Source organism: Setaria viridis, chromosome 1 (assembly GCF_005286985.2).
Source record: "Setaria viridis chromosome 1, Setaria_viridis_v4.0, whole genome shotgun sequence".
Classification (NCBI taxonomy): domain Eukaryota; kingdom Viridiplantae; phylum Streptophyta; class Magnoliopsida; order Poales; family Poaceae; genus Setaria; species Setaria viridis.
In genome coordinates this window covers 25,376,893-25,400,099 of record NC_048263.2, presented here as the reverse complement: position 1 = coordinate 25,400,099, position 23,207 = coordinate 25,376,893, and the positions used below count along the sequence as shown (strand labels likewise).

The 23,207-nt window shown below is 51.1% G+C and overlaps 1 pseudogene; it reads left to right on the top strand.

Annotated features, from left to right (window-relative positions):
* Positions 1 to 1,142: 1,142 nt before the first annotated feature.
* On the top strand, positions 1,143 to 22,749 carry LOC117855138 (uncharacterized; annotated as a pseudogene).
* Positions 22,750 to 23,207: the final 458 nt, after the last annotated feature.

Sequence of the window (23,207 nt, the reverse complement as noted above, 5' to 3'; positions counted from 1 at the left end):
CCTCAAGAACCTCCTGACGAAGGCCCCGATCCTGGTCCCGCCAACCGATGGGGAGCCACTTCTGCTCTACATCGCGCTGACCACCCAGGTGGTTAGCGCGGCTCTGGTGGTTGAGCGAGAAGAGGAGGGACACACCCTCAAGGTGCAGCACCTGGTGTACTTCGTCAGCGAGGTCTTATCCGAGTCCAAGGTGCGCTACCCGCAGATCTAGAAGCTCATCTACGCTGTCCTCATCACGAAGAGGAAGCTGCGCCACTACTTCACCTCCCATCCCATGACGGTCGTCTCGTCATTTCCTCTCAGTGAAGTGATCGAGCTCATGGACCAAGGCATCACCTACGCCATATGACGGATCGCGAAGTGGGCGCTCGAGCTCATGGACCAGGGCATCACCTACGCCCCCCGTACGGCCATCAAGTCCCAAGTGCTCGCCGACTTTGTTGCAGAGTGGATAAAGATCCAGACGCCATCGGTGCCGGAGAAGCAGGAGTACTGAACAATGTACTTTGACGGGTTGTCAATGAAGGCTCGCGCTGGAGCGGGTCTGATCTTCGTCTCTCATCTCGGTGTGCGCATGAGGTACATGATTCGCCTCCATTTTCCTGCATCTAACAATGTCGCTGAGTACGAGGCCCTCCTCAACGGGATTCGCATCGCCATCGAGCTGGGCATCCGGTGGCTGGACATCCTAGGCGACTCTCAGCTAGTCGTCGAACAAGTCATAAAGGAGTGGAGCTGCCACGACCCCAAGATGGCGGCGTACTACAACGAAGTCCGCATGCTCAAAGACAAGATCGATGGACTAGAGGTCAACCACGTCGCAAGGTGTTTTAACGAGGCAGCTGATGAACTAGCGAAGGCGGCATCCGGTCGAAAGCCCGTTCCCGACGGCGTCTTCGTCAGCGACCAATACAAGCCCTCGATCCGTTACAAGGAGTCGGGAAGGGTCGGCGACGCGCCACCTGCCCCGGACTCGGACGCCGACCCTGAAAAGGTCGGCGACTCTCCATCTGGCCTGGACCCGAAGGCCGATCCCTCCGACCCCGATGTCAATGAGATCGATGCAAACCCGGCAGAGGGGCCCGACCCCCCCCCCCCCACCTGACTGGAGAGCCCCGTACCTCGACTACCTCATCCGCGAGATGCTCCCGACGAACAAGACAGAGGCACGCAGGATTGCACGTCGCGCCAAATCATTCGTCATCATCGACCAGGAGCTCTACAAGCAGAGCCACACCGGCATCCTCCAGCGCTGCATCCCGATCGAGCAGGGAAAGGCGTTGATTCTAGACATCCACGCCGGGGCCTGCGGCCACCACGCCGCGCCAAGAACCCTCATTGGGAACGCCTTCCAACAGGTCTTCTATTGGCCGACGGCAGTAGCCGACGCCACCCACGTGGTGCGCACCTGCAAGGGTGCCAATTCTTCGCGCGCCAAACCCATCTGCCCGCACAGGCGCTCCAGACCATCCCCATCACGTGGCCGTTCGCGGTCTGGGGTCTGGACCTCGTCGGACCCTTCAGGAAGGTGCCCAGGGGCTTCACCCACTTGCGTGTCAATGTCGACAAGTTCTCAAAGTGGATCAAGGCGCGACTCGTCGCGCAGATCAAATCTGAGCAGGCGGTACAATTCTTCACCGACATCATCCATCGCTTCGGAGTACCCAAATCCATCATCACGAACAACCGCACGCAGTTCACCGGGAACAAGTTCCTCAAGTTCTGCGATGATCACCACATCCGAGTGGACTGGTCGGCCGTGGCGCATCCCCGCACGAACGGGCAGGTTGAACGGGCCAACGGCATGATACTCCAAGGTCTCAAGCCAAGGATTTTCGACCGCCTCAAAAAGTTCGGCGGCCGATGGGTCGCGGAGCTCCCCGCGGTCCTATGGAGTCTTAGGACAACCCCCAGTAGGGCAACCAGCTTCACCCCGTTCTTCATGGTCTACGGGTCTGAGGCAATCCTCCCCACTGACCTGGAGTATGGGTCGCCGAGGGTCAAGGCGTACGATGAACAAGGGAACCAGGCATCGCTCGAGGACGTGAAGGAGTTATGCGAGTTTTCCATTTGATCTATGTCCTAGTTTCGTACCCTTGCTGCAATGGTAGTGTAACGACATACTCCTACCGGTCGGTTTCCGCCATCGGAGTTACGTGATACACGTAAATCCAGTTGCAGTGAGCGAAGATCAATATGATTGGTCGAATCGAAATCCAGGGTCATATGCCAGACGCATTAGATGTGCAATAGTAGATGAGATCTACTGCCGGGGTCAGGATTTTTGCCGTATGCGTATGCTTCGGTAAAACAGCCGTAACTTTTCGGTACGATCTCGGATCGAGGCGAATTGTATATGAAAATTGATCTACAGAAAAAGTTACACATGATTACGACAGACTTTGTCGATTTCGGCGAAATTAGATTTCCCAAATTCGGCCTCTAAGATGGAGTTTCGGGCCTCTGAAGTTTGGAACGTTAGAACGCCTAACTCTGTTTTGCAGGATATGTATCTTGTGATCAGTATGGCCCTCCTTATGTATGTGTGTGTAACTCATTCGTGACCTGCGTGTCGCGCGTACGGCAACACGGCAGGAGCCATATGTGTTGTCACTTTATTGTATTTAATGGTCTGCGTACCAATCTGTGATCCAAGCAACTATGTAATCTTCATTACTAGATTCTTTACTAGCTATTAGGCGTAATAGCATGTTCTAGTTCTTGGAGGACTCATCACCAGGAGGATGGCGCACATGGAACATGGAGATGGAGATCACCATGGTGAACAGGTTCTATGGAGATGGAGATCACCATATGAAAACGGGTCATACTGTGTCACAACTGTGTGAATGCTATTCTGTTTATGTTTTACTTTCTGCATGCTGTGATGTTAGAAGTAGAACGATCCCTCACAAAGTTTAAGTTAGTATGCCCTCCCAACTAAAACTTGCACCGTCCCATATCTTGTACAATTAGTGGTGGGTCTATGAAATTAGGGTGCCACTAGTTTTCCTTGACTAGACGGGTTTGTGTCGGACACTTACACGCATAAGGGTTGGTTTGCAACAAGGTTATCTTAACGGTTAAGGACCTTGGGGCATAAAGGTTGGGCGCCGAGACATAGAGATGTCACCCAACAACAGAAGTCATATGTGATATGATTAGCAAAAGTTGCTTACCGATCTACCTTGTTTGCTAGCGGTGATGCTAAAGCTCACTAGTGGACTTGTTAGTTGTGGATCCTGAATCACTAAGTTTCAATAGAGGGATATTGATTTTAGTGGGAGTAGATTCTGTTAAAATAGTTTAATGTGATTTGCTCTATCATGGATACGTTTGTCTTAGTGTATTTTGCATTACTTTGTTGTAGATTAAATGGCACCTAGCAGCACTACACCATTTGCTTTGCGTTCGGTCCTTGAGAAGGACAAGTTGAATGGAACAAATTACTCGGATTGGATCCGTAACCTGAGAATTGTTCTCAGGGCTAAGAAAAAGGAAGATGTTCTAGACAACCCACTACCAGAAGAACCTGCTGATGATGCACCCGCTGCTGCTAAGAATGCTTACAAGAAAGCATGTGATGCTAACCTCGAAGTAAGCTGCCTTATGCTTGCTTGCATGGAACCCGAGTTGCAGATGCAGTTCGAAACAAACCATGAGGCGCACGATATGATCGTGGCGCTTAGAGACATGTTCCAAACACAGGCCAGGACTGAAAGGTTCAATGTGTCTAAGGCCTTTGTTGAGAGCAAGCTAGCAGAAGGCGCAACAGTAGGACCACACGTAATCAAGATGGTTGGTTACACTCAACGGTTGGAGAAGCTAGGCTTCCCACTGGGCCAAGAGTTGGTCACTGATTTCATTCTTTCGTCTCTTCCGCCTAGCTATGGGAACTTCATCTTGAACTACCATATGCATGGGACGGAGAAGGGTCTGAATGAGCTGTGTGGCATGCTTAAAACAGCAGAGGCTGACATCAAGAAAAGCGCTAGTACCAGCCATGTGATGGCTATATAGAACAAGCCTAGCTTTAAGAAGAAGGGAAATTCTTGGAAGAAGAACGGCAAGGCTGGAACGTCCAAGCCAAACCCAACGCCCAAGGTTAAAGCTGGACCTGGACCTGCTCCAGACAAAGAGTGCTTTTACTGTCATGAACTTGGTCACTGGAAGAGAAACTGCAAGCAGTACCTAGCTTCCTTGAAGAATGGCGGAAGTAAGAGTACTTCTACCTCAGGTACGCTTGTTGTTAATGTTATAGACAATATTTTTCTCGCTGATACAATTATTAATTCTTGGGTATTTGATACCGGATTGGTTGCTCATATTTGCAATTCGATGCAGGGAATGATAAGAAGTAGAAGCGTGGAAACAGGAGAAGTTGATTTCCGCGTGGACAATAATGCAAGAGTTGCTGCGTTGACCGTCGGGACGATGCAACTCCACCTCCCGTCAGGATTTATTATGGAGTTGAATAATTGTTATTTCGTTCCTAGTTTAAGTCGAAACATTTTGTCTCCTTCATGCTTGATGAAGGATGGTTATTCATTTGCGAGTAAAAACAATGGTTGTGTGATCTCTAAGAATAATATGTTTATGGCTTTTGCACCCATTGTGAATGGATTATTTTTTTTAAATCTTGATGGTTCACCTGTTTGTAATGTAAGTGGTTCCAGAGAATACAACAGGTCCACCATTAGATTAACAAGTTGTTACACACTTGGTTGTAAATCAGAGTTTAACAAGTTCTGAAGAACACAAACAGAACATAACAACAAGCGGAAGCTACTCGTCGGTGTCGGACGTCCCTGGTGAGGCCAACCAGGACATCAATGATCCCATTCCCCGCCGTCCGAGGAAGGATCCCACTCGACCGTCCAACCCGGAGGGAGCTGGGGCGGCCAAGTGCCAGCAGCAAGCTTGGAAGCTGCACCTTCACCTGAAAAGAGAAGCCACAACAAGGTTGAGCTTCTAAGCTAAACAAGACTTAACCGACGGGTGGGAAAAACTACTCCACCACTTCTAGACATGCAAGGCTCTCTGGCTGAGGGGGGTTTGTTTGCCAAAAGCGACTACATTAGGTCCTTGCTTTCAAGTTTTAGCTTAAATTCTAAGTTCATTAACCAGTCTACATTTGCATCTTACTCTAAGCAAACATAGATCCCACTTTATGTATATAAGCTCAACATCAAGACCATGTCATCATCAGACTCTTTCATTACTCTGTGTGACATTATGATCAAGCAGTCTCAAACTGTGAGAGGCAGACGAATCGATTCGAGTTCTTTAACCATGCATGGTGAACCTAACCTCACGACATCTGTGCACCACCGAGGGTCGCTTCCTGTGTTGGCCTTCCCCATCAATTCCCTAACCTGTGTCGGGCCCACTTCCTTTGGTGCAAGGTTTCACAGACCCGGCCTCTGTCATTCTGTGACCACACTTGCCACCACGTGCGTGTGACGACCGACCCCAAATCTCTCGAGTTAAATCTTAATCTGAGTCCCTAATCCCTTGTCTCAGCTTTCCCGAGTTTAAGTGCTCAACCCCAGTCCCGGTCCCGACCCCTGAGATCCGACCCCTCTCCGCTGGTTCCCAGCTCTGACCCCTGCCGACCCCAAACCCATGCCCCTGGATCTCCTAAGCCTCCCAATAGCAGTCTCCCTTCAATCTGAACAGTGGACCAACCGAAACTGACCGGTGGACCCACCAAATCTTTTCCCCCGATCTCCTGGTGCAGACGCACTCGAGTGGCATGCCCGCTTCAGAGCTTCTCCGCCGCGTGGCTCATTTCCTCCGACACCCGCCGCTCCGCCCCGTCGCCGGCCGCGACCGGATGGGTATCCGCGCCCCCTTCCCCAATCGCAGCGGAAGTCCCCTGCAACCCTTTCTACAGCGTGAGAATGGGAAAGTATATTATGGAGACCAACTTGTTGTACCATCCGAACCCAATCTGAGGAAGCAAATTCTAGATGAAGCCCACCTCTCCAAATTCTCAATCCATCCTGGCAGCAATAAGATGTACCTTGATCTCCGTCAAACCTTCTGGTGGAGTGGAATGAAACCAGAAATTGCCCGGTATGTTTCAGAATGTGACACCTGCCAACGCGTCAAGGCCAGCCATCTAATGGTAGCAGGCACTCTGCAGCCCCTACCTATTCCCTCTTGGAAATGGGAAGACATCAGCATGGACTTCATTGTTGGACTACCCCTTATATCGCAGCGATATGATTCCATCTGGGTAATTGTGGACCGCCTGACCAAGTCTGCCCACTTCCTTCCTGTCCACACCACCTACACGGCCAAGAAGTATGCGGAGCTATATCTTGACCGCATTGTTTCCCTACACGGTGTGCCTAGGACGATCATCTCTAATCGAGGAGTTCAATTTGTGGCACGCTTATGGAAAAAGCTACAAGCATCCATGGGCACCAAGCTCATCCGTAGCTCAACCTATCATCCCCAAACCAATGGTCAAACCGAAAGAGTTAATCAGATCCTTGAGGACATGTTAAGAGCTTGTGTCATCCATTATGACAAAAATTGGGACAAGTGCTTGCCCTTGGAAGAGTTCTCCTACAACAATAGCTACCAGACTAGCTTGAAGATGGCACCGTTTGAAGCCTTATATGGCCGGAGATGTCGGACACCTTTGAATTGGTCACAAACTGGAGAAAGACAAACCTATGGCCCTGACTTGGTAGTAGAAGCAGAAGAACAAGTGAGGGTAATTCAAGCAAATCTCAAGGCCGCCCAATCTCGACAAAAGAGTTACTCCGACAGGAGAAGAAGTCCCCTGCAATTCGATGTCGGTGATCATGTGTATCTTCGAGTCTCCCCGACCAAAGGAGTGCAACGGTTTGGAGTAAAGAGAAAATTGGTTCCCCGTTACATTGGCCCTTATGAGATTGTGGAAAATTGTGGACCCGTTGCTTATCGAATCCGACTCCCAGAACAGCTCTCGGCCATACATGATGTTTTCCATGTGTCTCAACTGAAGAAATGTGTCCAAGTCCCAACCGAGGTAGTAGAGCAAGGACAACTTCAGATCGAGCCCGACCTGACCTATACTGAGTACCCGGCCAAAGTTCTTGACCGAAAGGAGAGGCGCACCCGACGCCAAGTGGTAAAAATGTACAAGATCCTATGGAATAACCACACAGAGGATGAAGCAACATGGGAAACAAAAGAGTATTTGAACAAGCACTTCCAAGGCTTTCTTTCTCGTCAAGGAGGTAAGGACTGTGCACCCCCACTGGTTACTCTTACACCTGAATCTCGGGACGAGATTCCTTTTAAGGGGGGTAGGCTGTGACGACCGACCCCAAATCTCTCGAGTTAAATCTTAATCTGAGTCCCTAATCCCCTACCTCAGCTTTCCCGAGTTTAAGTGCTCAACCCCAGTCCCGGTCGTGACCCCTGAGATCCGACCCCTCTCTGCTGGTTCCCAGCTCCGACCCCTGCCGACCCCAAACCCATGCCACCGGATCTCCTAAGCCTCCCAACAGCAGTCTCCCTTCAATCTGAACAGTGGACCAACCGAAACTGACCGGTGGACCCACCAAATCTTTTCCCCCGATCTCCTGGTGCAGACACACTCGAGTGGCATGCCCGCTTTAGAGCTTCTCCGCCGCGTGGCTCGTTTCCTCCGACACTCGCCGCTTCGCCCCGTCGCCGGCCGCGACCGGATGGGTATCCGCGCCCCCTTCCCCAATCGCAGCGGAAGCCCCCTGCAACCCTTTCTGCAGCGTCTCACAGCTCGTGCCCATCATCACCTCGCCAGACCCCTGGCCGCGATGCCCGATGCCACCCGTCTCTCCGCCGCCTCTCCACCGTCGCGCCACCCCAGACGCGCTACGCGACGATTCCTCCTCCGCCAACCCCGGCCACAGCCGCGAAAGCTCCTTTCCCGCCCTGCCAGATCTGCGCCCCGACAGAATGTTGCTTCGCGCTCGCCCGCGCAATCGCAACCCGCCTGTCTTCTATCCTGTGCGCCCTAGTTTCTAGCGCCGTTCCCCCGGTCACCTCCATCAGATCCGCCGCACGACAACGCCTGCCTCCGCCAAATCTCAACCACTGGCAAAACCGCGCCTGCGCCGCCCTGTCTCCAGTGCCCAATGGCCGAAGGCATCATCTCTGAAGTCCTGCTCCGCCGCCCAGCTGCTCAATCGCCGCCCCGGCAGCGCACTCCATCGCCTCTTTCCAGTCTTCGTGCTGCTCCAGCCCCCCCTCTCTCTCTCTCTTTCTTCCCGCGCAGCTATAAAAGGGAACGTCTGAGTCCCCGCCGGAGTCCCCTTCGCCATCGCTGCCCTCCCGCCTTGTTCCCCTATTTCATGCTCAAGAGCTATCACCCAAGTTCGTGAGGAACTCTCCTCTCTGCTCAACGCCCGCCCTTTCCAATCCACCCAGCCGCTTGCTCCTCTGCGCTGTGCTGAAGCTTGCTTGTGTCCACAAGAAGCACCACCACCATCGGAGCACCGCCGGGCATCGCCGTTGCCCAGATCTTAGTGCTTCCATCCTTCCGCCCAATTCTGCTCCTTCCCGACCCCAAGTTTCACCTGCAAGCCGAAGGTAAGCTGCCGACCCCTTGTCCGCCTCGTCCGACCCTGTCTGTCCGCCCGACCCTATCTGTTTCGCCGACCCTTTCTCCGCCTCGCCCGAGGGCTCGGCTGTATCTTTTTCCTTGACCCGAGGGTATATGTGTAAAAATTGGGGACTTCTTTGCGTTAAGCCCGAGGACCCCCCAGCACATCTACTCCTCTAGTCTAAGGGTCAGATCATAAGTTTCTTCCATCCGACCCTTTTACCTTGCTCTCCACCAACCCAAGCGAACTTCCCCACCTTTTTCCGTAGCTTTGCTACTAGTCTCTGGGCTAAAACTTGCAATTGTTGTTGTTGAAATAATCGTCTAAATGCTAACTCTTGCATTGCATTCGTGTAGAGCTGCGTCTTGCTGACGGCGTCTACGAGTTGTACCTGGCGCCAGAAGACGAAGCTGTAGCCGAGCTCTTGCTTCCAGAAGCCAAAGCCGCCCCAGCAGAAGACCCGTTCCCTTCCTCGCTTGAAGGCAAGCCCCGGATGCATGAACCCCATGTCTTTCCCCAAACTTGCGCATGCCTTCTTCTTCATGTTTGTGCATTTACGTATAGGAGTTGTTTGGAACCGTAGATGCATGACTTAGATCCCTTGATCTGAACACTACCTGTTGGACCGAGTAGTTGCTATGCTTAATTAGGAAGCGGTAAAAGCTGAGTGATTTCCTGTCACTCGCGAGTTGTAGGAGTTGGTTGTTCTCCTTCTATTACAACTATAAGGACGATGGACGGGGCAGGATTTTGGTTAATTCTTTGTTGGTCGGCTGATCGCCCCGTCTGTCTATGGAACTTGCTAAGGCCCGACAGTGGTGGTGTTCGTGATCAAGTGTTTGAAAGTACTAACCTCATACTCAGTATGGGATGGGGAAGCCTAGTACCTGATTGAAACACTTAATCACGAACACCACCACTATCAAACACTTGATCATGAACACCACCACTGTCGGGCCTTAACAAATTCCATAGACAGACGGGGCGATCAGCCGATCACCAAAAGAGTTAACCAAAACCCTGCCCCGTCCATCGTCCTTATAGTTATAATAGAAGGAAAACAACCAACTCCTATAACTCGCGAGTGACAGGAATCACTCGACTTTTACCGATACCTATTTAAGCAGTGCAACTATTCGACCCAACAAACTAGTGTTCAGATCAAAGGAACTATGTCATGCATCTAAGGTTGCAAACAACTCCTATACGTAAATGCACAAACATGATAAGGAAGGCATGCGCAAGTTTAGAAATTTGGGGTTCATGCTCCAGGGCTTGCCTTCAAGCGGAGGGGAGGACAACTGGTCTTCAGCTGGGGTGACTTCGTCTTCTGGAACTGGCAGCTCAGCTACAGCTCCGTCTTCTGGCACCGGGTGCAGCTCTTAAACGCCATCAGCGAGGTGTAACTCTACACGAATGCAATGCAGGAGTTAGTGTTTAGATGGTTATTTCAACAACACTTGCAGTTTAAGCTCGGACACTTGTAGCAAGGTTACAGAAAAGGTGGGGAGGTTCACTGCAGTTGGTGGATATCAGGATAGAAGGGGTCGGATGGGAGAAGACTTGTGATCTGACCCTTAAACTTTAAGGGATACCTGTGTTCGGGGTCCTCAGACTTAACGCAGAGAAATCTCTATCTTTTACACAGATACCCTCGGGTCAAGGAAAAGGATACAGCCGAGCCCTCGGGCGAGGTGGAAAAGGGTCGGCTAAACAGACAGGGTCGGGCGAGACGGAAAAAAAAGGGGTCGGGCGACATGAAAAGGGGTCGGGCGACACGAAAAGGGGTCGGCAGCTTACCTTCGGTCTATAGGTGAAGCTTGGGGTCGGGAGGGAACAAACTTGGGCGGAAGGACTTAAGCACTAAGGCTTGGGCGGCGGCGATGTCCGGCGGTGCTCCAGCGGCGGCGGAGCTTCTTGTGAGCAACAAGGAAGCTCTAGCACAACGCGGAGGAGCAGACGGCTGGGTGGATTGGGGAGAAGCGGACTTGAGCGGAGAGGGGAACTCTCGAGAGTTTCAGTGGGATTGCTCAAGTGTGCTCAGAGTAGGGACGGTGAAACAGTGATAGCCAAGGAACTCCGGTGGAACTCTAGCCTTCCCTTTTATAGCGGCGCGGAAGAGAGAGATTTCGAGTGGCATGAAGATCGGAAGAGAAAGATGGAGTGCGCTGCCATGGTGGCGATTGAGCGGCGATGGGTGGCGGAACAGGGCTTCGGAGATAGCGTCTTCAGCCATTGGGCACTGGAGACAAGGCGGCGCAGGCGCGGTTTTGCCGGGGCTGAGATTTGGCGGAGGCGGGCGTCGTCGAGCAGCAGATTTGATTGGTGTGACAGGGAGAAAGGCGCTGCAAGCGAGGTTGCAACAGGCGAAAAGACAGGGCGAACGGCGTCGCAGTCGAGCACGAAACAGCGGCATTGCCGGCGCACGGCACTGCTGGGGCGAGCGAAGGGAGCTGTCGCTGCCGGAGTTGGGGTTGGTAAGGGAGGAATCGTTGCGTAGTGAGTTCTTGGGCGGAGCGACTGTGGAGAGGCGGCGGAAAAGCCGGAAGGCATCGGGCCTTGCAGCCGAAGATCCGGCGAGATGATGGGCGCGAGTCACGAGGCGGTCTGACGCGGCTGTGGCAAACTTCTGCCACGGCGGCGATGGGGCACCTTGGCGTGGCCGGCGAGGGCGCGAGCGAGACGAGGCAGAAAGGGTTGCAGAGGGGCTTCCGCTGCGATTGGGGAGGAGGGCGCGGAAATCCATTCTGTCGCGACCGGCGACTGGGCGGAGCGGCGGGTGTCGGAGAGGTCAAGCCACGCAGCGGAGAAGCTCTAAAGCGGCGCATGCTGCTCGAGTGCGTCTGCCTCGGGAAATCCAGGGAAAAGATTTGCGAGCCCACCAGTCAGTCTCGGCTGTTCCACAGCTCCAAGATTGAAAGGAGCACTGCCTTTGGGGACTCAGAAGGAACCGATGGGGTTGGTTGGGTTCTCAGGGGTCGGGACTAAGAACCGGAGGTTGAGCGCTTAAGCTCAAGGGAGCTGAGACAGAGGGATCAGGGACTCGGATTGAGATTAACTCGGCTGATTTCACCAGGGTCATCACAGCCTACCCCCCTTAAAAAGAATCTCGTCCCGAGATTCGGGTGTAAGGGTAACCAGTGGGGATGTGCAGTCCTTACCTCCTTGGCTGGAAAGAAAACCTCAGAAATGTTTGTTCAAATACTCCTCTGTTTCCCAGGTTGCTTCTTCTTCTGTGTGGTTGTTCCATAGTATCTTTTACATTTTGACTGTTTGCCATCGGGTATGTCTTTCCTTTCGGTCGAGGACCTTGGCTGGATACTCAGTGTAAGTTAGGTCGGACCCAATTTGAAGTTGCTCCTACTCTAAGACCTCAGTTGGGACTTGGACACATTTCTTCAGTTGGGAGACATGGAAAACATCATATATGGCCGAAAGCTGTTCTGAGAGTTGGATCCGTTAAGCAACGGGTCTGCAAATTTCCACAATCTCATAAGGGCCAATGTAACGGGGAGCCAACTTTCCCTTTATTCCAAACCATTGCACTCCTCTGGTCAGGGAGACTCGAAGATACACATGATCGCCAATGTCAAACTACAAGGGTCTTCTTCTCCTGTCGGAGTAACTCTTCTGTCGAGATTGGGCTGCCTTGAGATTTGCTTGAATTATCTTAACTTGCTCTTCGGCTTCTACTACTAGATCAGAACCATAGGTTTGTCTTTCTCCAGTTTGTGACCAATTCAATGGTGTCCGACACCTCCAACCATATAAGGCTTCAAATGGTGCCATCTTCAAGCTAGTCTGGTAGCTATTGTTGTAGGAGAACTCTGCCAATGGTAGGCACTTATCCCAATTCTTGTTATAATGGATGACACAAGCTCTCAACATGTCTTCAAGGATCTGATTTACCCTTTCGGTTTGACCATCGGTTTGAGGGTGATAAGTCGAGCTACGAATGAGCTTGGTGCCAAGTGATGCTTGTAGCTGTTCCCAAAAACGCGCTACAAACTGGACACCTCGATCTGAGATGATCGTTCTAGGCACACCGTGCAGGGAAATAATGCGGTCAAGGTACAACTCCGCATATTTCTTGGCCAGGTAGGTGGTGTGAACAGGGATAAAGTGAGCAGACTTGGTAAGACGATCCACAATCGCCCAAATGGAGTCATGTCGCTGCGGTGTAAGAGGCAGTCCAACAATGAAGTCCATGCTGATGTCTTCCCATTTCCAAGAGGGAATAGATAGGGGCTGCAGGGTACCTGCTACCTTTAAATGGCTGGCTTTGACATGTCGACAAGTGTCACATTCTGAAACACCGTGCAATCTCTGGCTTCATCCCACTCCACCAGAAGATTTGACGGAGATCATGATACATCTTATTGCTGCCAGGATGAATCGAGAACTTGGAGAGATGAGCTTCATCTAGGATTTACTTTCTCAGGTTGGGGTCAGATGGTACAACAAGTCGATTTCCATAATATACTCTCCCATTCTCATCTTGTCGGAATTGCTTATACCCTTCATTCTTCAATGAAATCTTCCTTTTGATCCGCCTTACTTCCTCATCCTCTAACTGTGCTGACCCAATTTGGTCTTCCAGGACAGACTCAAGAGATATATGGCCGAGGGTTCCATGGGAAACAATTTCCAAACTGAGCTTTCCCATCTCCTGGCATAGAGTCTCTGTGAAGTTGGTTGCCATCAAGCAATTGCAATGAGCCTTGCGGCTAAGAGCATCGGCCACCACGTTGGCCTTGCCGGGGTGATAGTGCACCTCCAAATCGTAATCTTTTATCAACTCCAACCATCTTCTTTGGCGCATGTTGAGGTCGGCCTGAGTGAAGATGTACTTGAGGCTCTTGTGATCGGTGTAGATGTTACAGTGGGTGCCCATCAGATAGTGTCTCCATATCCTTAAGGCATGAACCACTGCTGCCAACTCAAGATCATGGGTCGGATAGTTCAACTCATGAGGTCGTAAAGCCCGCGAGGCATAGGCAATGACTCAGTTGTCTTGCATGAGAACACACCCAAGTCCAATGCCAGAGGCGTCGCAGTATACGTCGAACGGCTTAGAAGGGTCGGGTTGAGCCAAAACCGGGGCTGAGGTCAGCAAGTGTTTCAAGGTGTTGAAGGTTTCTTCACACTTGTTGCTCCACACAAATTTGACTTCTTTCTTCAGCAGCTCAGTCATCGGCTTAGCTATCTTGGAGAAATCCGGAATGAAGCGCCGATAGTAGCCTGCTAGTCCAAGGAAACTTCAGATCTGGTGAACTGAAGTGGGCGGCTTCCAGTCCATGACTTCCTATACCTTGCTGGGGTCAATTGCTATGCCATCCCGAGAAATGGTGTGTCCCAAGAACTTGACACTCTCTAACCAAAATTCACACTTGGAGAATTTGGTATAGAGCTGATGATCTCTCAACCGTTGGAGAGCCACATGAAGATGCTCGGCATGTTCTTCTTCACTCTTGGAGTACACCAGAATATCATCAATGAACACCACCACGAACTTGTCCAGTTCGGACATAAACACCGAATTCATGAGGTACATGAAATAGGCGGGTGCATTGGTGAGTCCAAAAGACATAACCAGGTACTCGTAGAGTCCATATCTTGTGGAGAAAGCAGTTTTAGGGACATCACAGGGTCTGATCTTGATTTAGTGATAACCGGAACGAAGATCGATCTTGGAGAACACTCTTGCTCCAGCTAATTGATCAAACAAGACATCGATGCGGGGAAGTGGATACTTGTTCTTGATAGTCACCGCATTGAGAGGTCGGTAGTCCACACACATGCGTAGACTTTCATCCTTCTTCTTCACAAACAAGGCTGGGCAACCCCAAGGTGAAGTACTGGGTCGTATGAAGCCTTTTTCCAACAGATCCTTCAACTGGGTTTTTAACTCGGCCAGCTCAGCGGGTGGCATCCGATAGGGTCTTTTGGATATCGGAGCGGTACCAGGCTGCAGTTCAATGGCGAACTCGATATCTCTGTCTGGCGGCATGCCGGGCAAGTCATCTGGAAACACATCCGGGTACTCGCAGACAACAGGAAGGATTTCTATCCGGGCTTCTGATATAGGGTACGCACAAGGAATTGCGTACTCACGGTGGGTCAAGGATAGGGTAGAGCTGCCATGAAAGGGTGAGTTGATGTGGAGAGCTCGGGCAGCTGCATCTAGGACCACTTGGTGTCGGGTCATCCAATCCATCCCAAGGATGATATCTATTCCTTCTAGGTCAAGGATGATAAGATTCTCCCTAAAAAGAGTTTACAAGGGCAACTATCTTGTCTGAGGCTATCTTTCTTCCCGGAGTGGAGATCACATATGATCCTTTAGTGTGATCAACACTCAGCTCACACCTGTCTCTAGTCTTACTCCCAATGAAGCTATGGGAGGCTCCCGAATCAAACAAAACAACAACAGTTTGATTAAGGACAAGGAAGGTACCCGTCATCACTGGCGCACCATCGGGGAGCTCGGTCAAGCTAGTATAGTTGAGCCGTCCTTGGCGAACTTGCACCTTGGGCCTTCATCCTCTGCTCACCGTGGGGTTCTGGCCAGGCTGTTGATTCTTGTTCCTGGGGCAGTCCTTAGCAAAATGCCCTTCATTTCCGCAGGTGAAACAGCGGTTGCTATTCACGGGGCGCGGCGGCGGTAAGGTCGGCCGGGGCGCCTGCGGTCGGAAACTAGGAAAACGAGGTGCTGCTGGTGGTGGAGGACGAGCAATCCATCGTCCCGATTGTTGGGGCCTGTGGGGCATCTGAGGGGGAACCATCCTGAATCTTCGAGCTGGCGGGCTCGGTAATGCCACTGAGGCCTTTCTCTTCTGGTCGGCTTTAAGAGCCTGCATGCAGTCCTCTTGGGAGATGGCCAGATTCACCAACTCGTTGTAGGTATCCACCTTGATGGGGTTCAACCTCTCCTTGAGTTCCAGGCTCAAGCCTCTGCGGAACCTGTCCCTTTTCTTCTCGTCGGTATCTGCATGATAGCCGGCATAACGGCACAGGTCGTTGAAGGCTTGTGCGTAGTGTAGGACGTCACGGCTTCCTTGGGTAAGGGCCAAGAACTCGTTGAGTTTGCGTTCCAGAAGACCTTCGGGAATGTGATGCCCTCTAAAGGCGGTCTTGAACTTGTTCCAGCTGCCAGCATGGCATGGTAGTGATCCCACCAAAGTCGGGCGGAACCACGCAGCTGTTGAGCCGCGAACCGGGCTTTGTTCTGGTCGGGGCACGGGGCGATGAGGAGCTTGAACTTGGATTCGATCGTACGAACCCATGCATCTGCATCGAGCGGGTCTTCCGTCTTGTGGAAGGTCAGGGGCTACGTGCTCAAGAAGTCCTCATAACGAGCAACTTGAGGTTGTTGATGAGCTCTCCCTCCATGGGGCTGCTGTTGTTGTCCTTGTACAATGTGCCGTAGCAGCTCAGTTTGAGCCGCTAGAAGGGCTTCCAGCGAGGGTGGGGGCGGAGGCGGAGGAAGATCCTGCCTCTGCTCGCTGCCACTGGGCACAAAGCCCGATCAGGTGCGGTGTGCCATCTACAAGAGCCAACGTTCCATTAATTCCATAACCTCAGAAGTATTCCAATCATGCGGGAACGTATACTTTAAATCCTCAAAATGCGACTCTTGCCGATAGTGCAACACAACAACATCTCTTATTAAGGAGATACACACTTCCTCTTGCCATCTTAGTTAGCAACTATCTTAGTTCTGCACACAACTTCGGGCGAACCATAACCATATCCCAAGAGTTCCACTATATCCGACCTTAGGCCAAGGGGTCAGGCTAAGTGAAACAGTGAAACCAGGGGTCGGGCGAAGTGAAGAACTGCCTCGAGGGGTTGAGCGCATCCGACCTTGCAGCTCGGGGTTGACCAAGTTTTGGACAGACCCACAGAAGACGGGTGTGTGGTCATAGCACAAAACTCCCACAATCTTGGCATCCACGGTGTGTCGCAAAAAGGGTCAAAGGTCAAGTTAAGATCTGATTTCACCAAGATCATTGCATTGTTGTTCCCCAAAACACAGGAGGAATACTCAACTTAAGGCTAACCTATTACATCACTATCCAAAACTTAGGTTGCCGAGGAGTACAACAAAAGATTAGATTCCTACAGCTCTCGACCTAGGAGGGAACACCATGAGTCGGAGAAGGGGCGTCGCCATCCTCAATGTCCATGCTGGACGCTCCCATGACCTCCTCAGGATCTTCTTGTTCGTCCAGCTGAATCTCAAGGGCATGTATAGCATCAAGCTCGGTGTGGTGCTCGTCCAAATGAGCATTAGCAACTGCGAGCTCCATCTCGACCTCCATCTTCTCTTCGGCAAGCTCGATCATGCCATCCACCAGGTCTATCACTTCTCCCTCGAGCTCGGAGATTCTGGCTTGCATGTCGTGGATCTGTATGCCTCTCTGGATGAGTTGATATGACTGTCCCACCAAGTCTCTCTTGGCGGTGTTGAAAAGCCCTTGGGTGTCTATGGCTATCCGAGCCAAGATAGCCATCGCTCGGCCTTGAAGCTCAATCAGCCGATACAAAGCTGACATGCATTTGGTGGTGGTAGAGATGGTGACCAGTGAATGGGAGGTTGCCAACACTTCCATGTTGTTGACGCGATCAAGCCACGCCGGGTCTAGCCGATCCCTGGTGGGAAACAAGCTGATTGGGTCTAAGGTGACCTCAAGCGGGTGTAGCCGACAGAACTGGGTCAGGATCTGCAAAGCAGCTGACTCCCAGGTATCCTCCAAAGCGTGTGCGTAAGTCAAGACTTCGAGCTGGGGCCACTCGGGCTGCACCGGGGGTGGAGGTACAACCACCTGCATGTTGCATCTCTGCACTCCGTGCTCCTAGTACATCCGTCCCACGTACAGAGGCGGGGATTGGTACCCAAACCACCTTAAGGTATCCCACAGAATAGCAGGAAAACCCTCAAAGTGTAGGCACGTAGAATGGGAAACTCCGTCAGCGCCGTACAGCACGTGTCCGGGGGCAGCCATCTGGAACCAAGAACCAAAACAACGTGAGATAGAGACTCTAAGAAGAAGAACAGGTCGAGCAGATAAAGCACTCAGATTTTGACCAGAGCGCAAGCTGGAAGGAAACTAGAAATCCTTAAACCGAAGAAGAGCTTTGACCAAGGCAAGGTTGTTCCAGGGAGGTGGTTTCACAGATTTTAGTTTATGACGCATGCACGACCTACGTCATCCTCTTAACCAAAACAACTGCCAAAACTTTGGTCTTACGCAGTCAGTGCCGATGGCAAGGCAACCAGTACGTCTCTCCCTATAGTAGCTAGTCGGCTTCTAGTAGCGTCTCCTAAGCGAACGCGGTTAGTGTACCTGCAGAAAACACAGCCACCTGAACCTTTCGTGCCAGCACCCACGAAAGCGTCCCCAAGCATTACCGTTCACTATAGAAATGGCACCCATGCGTTTAACGCTGCATGGACAGCACAACAACCGTGGAAATAGGTCCCCTTTGAATGGAACTGTATAACCCTTCGCATACTCGTGATGCGGAATCAGCGCACGTATAATAGACATGGGCGAGCAACCGTGATAATAGGCTCGTTGGAATCGAACCATACCACCCTTCATATGAATCAACATACAGAACCTGCGCACGTATGATAGACGTGGGCGAAACAACCGCGATGATAGGGTCTTTTGAATAGAACTCCCTATCAACCCTCGCATACTCGTGATGTGGAACTCGGCACACGTATGATACACGTGGCGAAGTGCTGGGGGTTAGCAATATAACCAATAAGTAATAGCCACCTAAAATAACCCCAAAATCCCCTAGGGCCTCTCGTACTAAAGTCATCCTTAATGATCGTACGAGATTTTTCAACAGTTTTCTTGCAAATTTTATTCAAAGAACGTGTTTTAGGACCCATTATTTTCTCTGTCCTGCTAACCTACTCTGGTACCAGCTGTGGCGGAGCCACCTTGGATTAACTTAACTAAAGCACGGTTAAGCCGCTTGACACGCGACATTCATGCCTTAATCAAGTTAACTCGATGTGTCGTCGGATTTCATCCGATTTAACCACTTTAACAGGACCGAGTTAGCATGACCCACACGAAGGTGAGTGGTTCCAGAGAATACAACAGGTCCACCATTAGATTAACAAATTGTTACACACTTGGTTGTAAATCAGAGTTTAACAAGTTCTGAAGAACACAAAACAGAAGATAACAACAAGCGGAAGCTACTCGTCGGTGTCGGACGTCCCTAGTGAGGCCAACCAGGACATCAATGATCCCATTCCCCACTGTCCGAGGAAGGATCCCACTCGACCGTCCAACCCGGAGGGAGTTCGGGCGGCCAAGTGCCAGCAGCAAGCTCGGAAGCTACACCTTCACCTGAAAAGAGAAGCCACAACTAGGCTGAGCTTTTAAGCTCAACAAGACTTAACCGACCGGTGGGAAAAACTACTCCACCACTTCTAGACATGCAAGGATCTCTAGCTGAGGGGGGTTTGTTTGCCAAAAGGGACTACATTAGGTCCTTGCTTTCAAGTTTTAGCTCAAATTCTAAGTTCATTAACTAGTCTACATTTGCATCTTACTCTAAGCAAACATAGATCCAACTTCATGTATATAAGCTCAACATCAAGACCATGTCATCATCAGACTCTTTCATTACTCAGTGTGACATTATGATCAAGCAGTCTCAAACTGTGAGAGGCAGACGAATCGATTCGAGTTGTTTAACCATGCATGGTGAACCTAACCTCACGACATCCACGCACCACCGAGGGTCGCTTACTGTGTCGGCCTTCCCCATCAATTCCCTAACCCGTGTTGGACCCACTTCCTTTGGTGCAAGGTTTCACAGACCCGGCCTCTGTCGTTCTGTGACCACACTTGCCACCACGTGCGGCCGCAGGGGAACTTCGTTCCAAGGACAGTGGGGCGACCACTCACGTCTAGGTTCAATCAGGTACTAGGCTTCCCCATCCCATACTGAGTATGAGGTTAGTACTTTCAAACACTTGATCACGAACACCACCACTGTCGGGCCTTAACAGATTCCATAGACAGACGGGGCGATCAGCCGACCACCAAAAGAGTTAACCAAAACCCTGCCCCGTCCGTCATCCTTATAGTTGTAACAGAAGGAAAACAACCAACTCCTATAACTCGTGAGTGACAGGAATCACTCGACTTTTATCGATACCTATTTAAGCAATGCAACTACTCGACCCAACAAACTAGTATTCAGATCAAAGGAACTATGTCATGCATCTAAGGTTCCAAACAACTCCTATACGTAAATGCACAAACATGAGAAGGAAGGCATGCGCAAGTTTAGAAATTTGGGATTCATGCTCCGGGGCTTGCCTTCAAGCGGAGGGGAGGAGAACTGGTCTTCAACTGGGGCGGCTTCGGCTTCTGGAACTGGCAGCTCAGCTACAGCTCCGTCTTCTGGCACCGAGTGCAGCTCGTAAACGCCATCAGCGAGGTGTAACTCTACACGAATGAAATGCAGGAGTTAGTGTTTAGACGGTTATTTCAACAACACTTGCAGTTTAAGCTCGGACACTTGTAGCAAGGTTACAGAAAAAGTGGGGAGGTTCACTGTAGTTGGTGGATATCAGGATAAAAGGGGTCGGATGGGAGAAGACTTGTGATCTGACCCTTAAACTTTAAGGGATAGCTGTGTTCGGGGTCCTCAGACTTAACGCAGAGAAATCCCGATCTTTTACACAGATACCCTCGGGTCAAGGAAAAGGATACAGCCGAGCCCTCAGGCGAGGTGGAAAAGGGTCGGCTAAACAGACAGGGTCGAGCGAGACGGAAAAAAAAGGGGTCGGGTGACACGAAAAGGGGTCGGGCGACATGAAAAGGGGTCGGCAGCTTACCTTCAGTTTATAGGCGAAGCTTGGGGTCGGGAGGGAACAGACTTGGGCGGAAGGACTTAAGCACTAAGGCTTGGGCGGCGGCGATGTCCGGCGGTGCTCCAGCGGCGGCGGAGCTTCTTGTGAGCAACAAGGAAGGTCTAGCACAACGCGGAGGAGCAGACGGCTGGGTGGATTGGGGAGAAGCGGACTTGAGCGGAGAGGGGAACTCTCGAGAATTTCAGTGGGATTGCTCAAGTGTGCTCAACGTAGGGACGGTGAAACAGCGATAGCGAAGGAACTCCAGTGGAACTCTGGCCTTCCCTTTTATAGCGGCGCGGAACAGAGAGATTTCGAGTGGCATGAAGATCGGAAGAGAAAGATGGAGTGCGCTGCCATGGCAGCGATTGAGCGGCGATGGGCGACGTAACAGGGCTTCGGAGATAGCGTCTTCGGCCATTGGGCACTGGAGACAAGGCGGCACAGGCGCGGTTTTGCCGGGGCTGAGATTTGGCGGAGGCGGGCGTCGTCGAGCGGCGGATTTGATTGGTGTGACAGGGAGAAAGGCGCTACAAGCGAGGTTGCAACAGGCGAAAAGACAGGGCGAATGGCGTCACAATCGAGCACGAAATAGCGGCATTGCCGGCGCACGGCACTGGTGGGGCGAGAGAAGGGAGCTGTCACTACCGGAGTCGGGGTTGGCGAGGGAGGAATCATTGCGTAGCGAGTTCGTGGGCGGCGCGACTGTGGAGAGGCGGCGGAAAAGCCGGAAGGCATCGGGCCTTGCAGCCGGGGATCTGGCGAGATGATGGGTGCGAGTCGCGAGGCGGTCTGACGTGGCTGCGGCACACTTCTGCCACGGCGGCGACGGGGCACCTTGGCACGCCGGCGAGGGCGCGAGCGAGACGAGGCGGAAAGGGTTGCAGAGGGGCTTCCGCTGCGATTGGGGAGGAGTGCGCGGAAATCCATTCTGTCAAGACTGGCGACTGGGCGGAGCGGCGGGTGTCGGAGAGGTCAAGCCACGCGGCGGAGAAGCTCTGAAGCGGCGCATGCTGCTCGAGTGTGTCTGCCTCGGGAGATCCGGGGAAAAGATTTGCGGTCCCACCAATCAGTCTCAGCTGTTCCACAGCTCCAAGATTGAAAGGAGCACTGCCTTTGGGGACTCAGAAGGAACCGACGGGGTTGGTTGGGTTCTCAGGGGTCAGGTCTAAGAACCGGAGGTTGAGCGCTTAAGCTCAGGGGAGCTGAGACAGAGGGATCAGGGACTCGAATTGAGATTAACTCGGCTGATTTCACCAGGGTCGTCACAGTGACCCTATGGGTTCGGATACGTATAGACATGGACCGAGTACTCCTACTCGGCCCAATAGTCGGTAGCGGCCTCTAGCAAGACGTGCCAACTCCTATACGCACACGAAGATCATATCAGACAAACCATCACAATGTTATGTACATGCTATTCCCTTTGCCTCACGATATTTGGTCTAGCTTCAAGCTGACCGCTCTTTCTTGATCATGTGATTCGGAATCCCTTTGTAAGTTAACTCTTAACCGTACGTAGCATGGTCATGTATTTTCGGATCCGATCACTCGAGGGGCCCAGAGATATCACTCTCAATCAGAGAGGGGCAAATCCCATCTTGATTGACCATGACTCACAGCATGCTTCCTGACAAACCCGAATGCTACCTTTATAACTACCCTGTTACGGTGTAGCGTTTGATAGCCCCTAAGTGAGTCAATTCACATCTCGAGTACATGCGACAATCTCAGGTCTAAGGATAAATCATACTTGTTGTGTAAAGCGAGAACTACTTCTCGTGTTGGGTCAGTCCTAGCACATGTCTCCACATGTGCCCACATTATTAGTTTAACATCTCCATGTCCATGACTTGTGAAACATAGTCATCCACTAATACATGTGCTAGTCTAATATTCATGTGTGTCCTCACATGAATTCCGACTAGGGACAACTTTAGAATAACCATATAACTAAAGAGTTTCACATAAAATTCACATAATTGCAAATCAATTCAAGTAGCCTTTAATGGACATTCAATGAACATAATATATAAATCATGGATACAAATGGATATCATCATCTCTGTGATTGCCTCAAGGGCATACCTCCAACATGTCTGACGCTGCTCAATTCTGGGATAGCTAAGTCATTGATGTTCGGAATGCAAAGTTCCTCGATAGTAGGCTTTCGCTCCGGTTGTTGATCTCCCATTGCAGGTGCTTGTGGTACTTCTGGAGCAACTGCTGCTGCTCCTCGACTCTTTGGTGGTGTCGACTTTGGAGTAGATGATGATGATGATGATGATGATGATGATGTTTGAGACACTTCCAATTCTTCCTTAATAGCTGAAGCTTCGATCTCCAACTTTCTTGTTTGTGCTAAACGTCTTCCTTGCCTGTAAAGTTTTTCTAGATTATCCATAAAATTTTTTGATTTGTTAAAGAGGCAGCCGTCCATCTCCTACTAGCGTTAGTGAAAGCAAACATTATACAAGAACTAAATTCAAAATTTTGATTGAGATTGCACAACAACAAAAAAAATTAAAAAGAAAAGACTGAAAAATTATGAACAAAAAGTTATATCTACAGGTGCATAGTTAAACTAGAACTTGACTATTAGTTCCCCGGCAACGGCGCCAGAAAAGCTTGTTGACGGCTGTTAGCACGCCAAGTTATGAATCGCAAGCGTACGGATCAGTTGTAGCTCTTCCCTCAGACTATTCCCCCAAGGTTTATCAATCTGT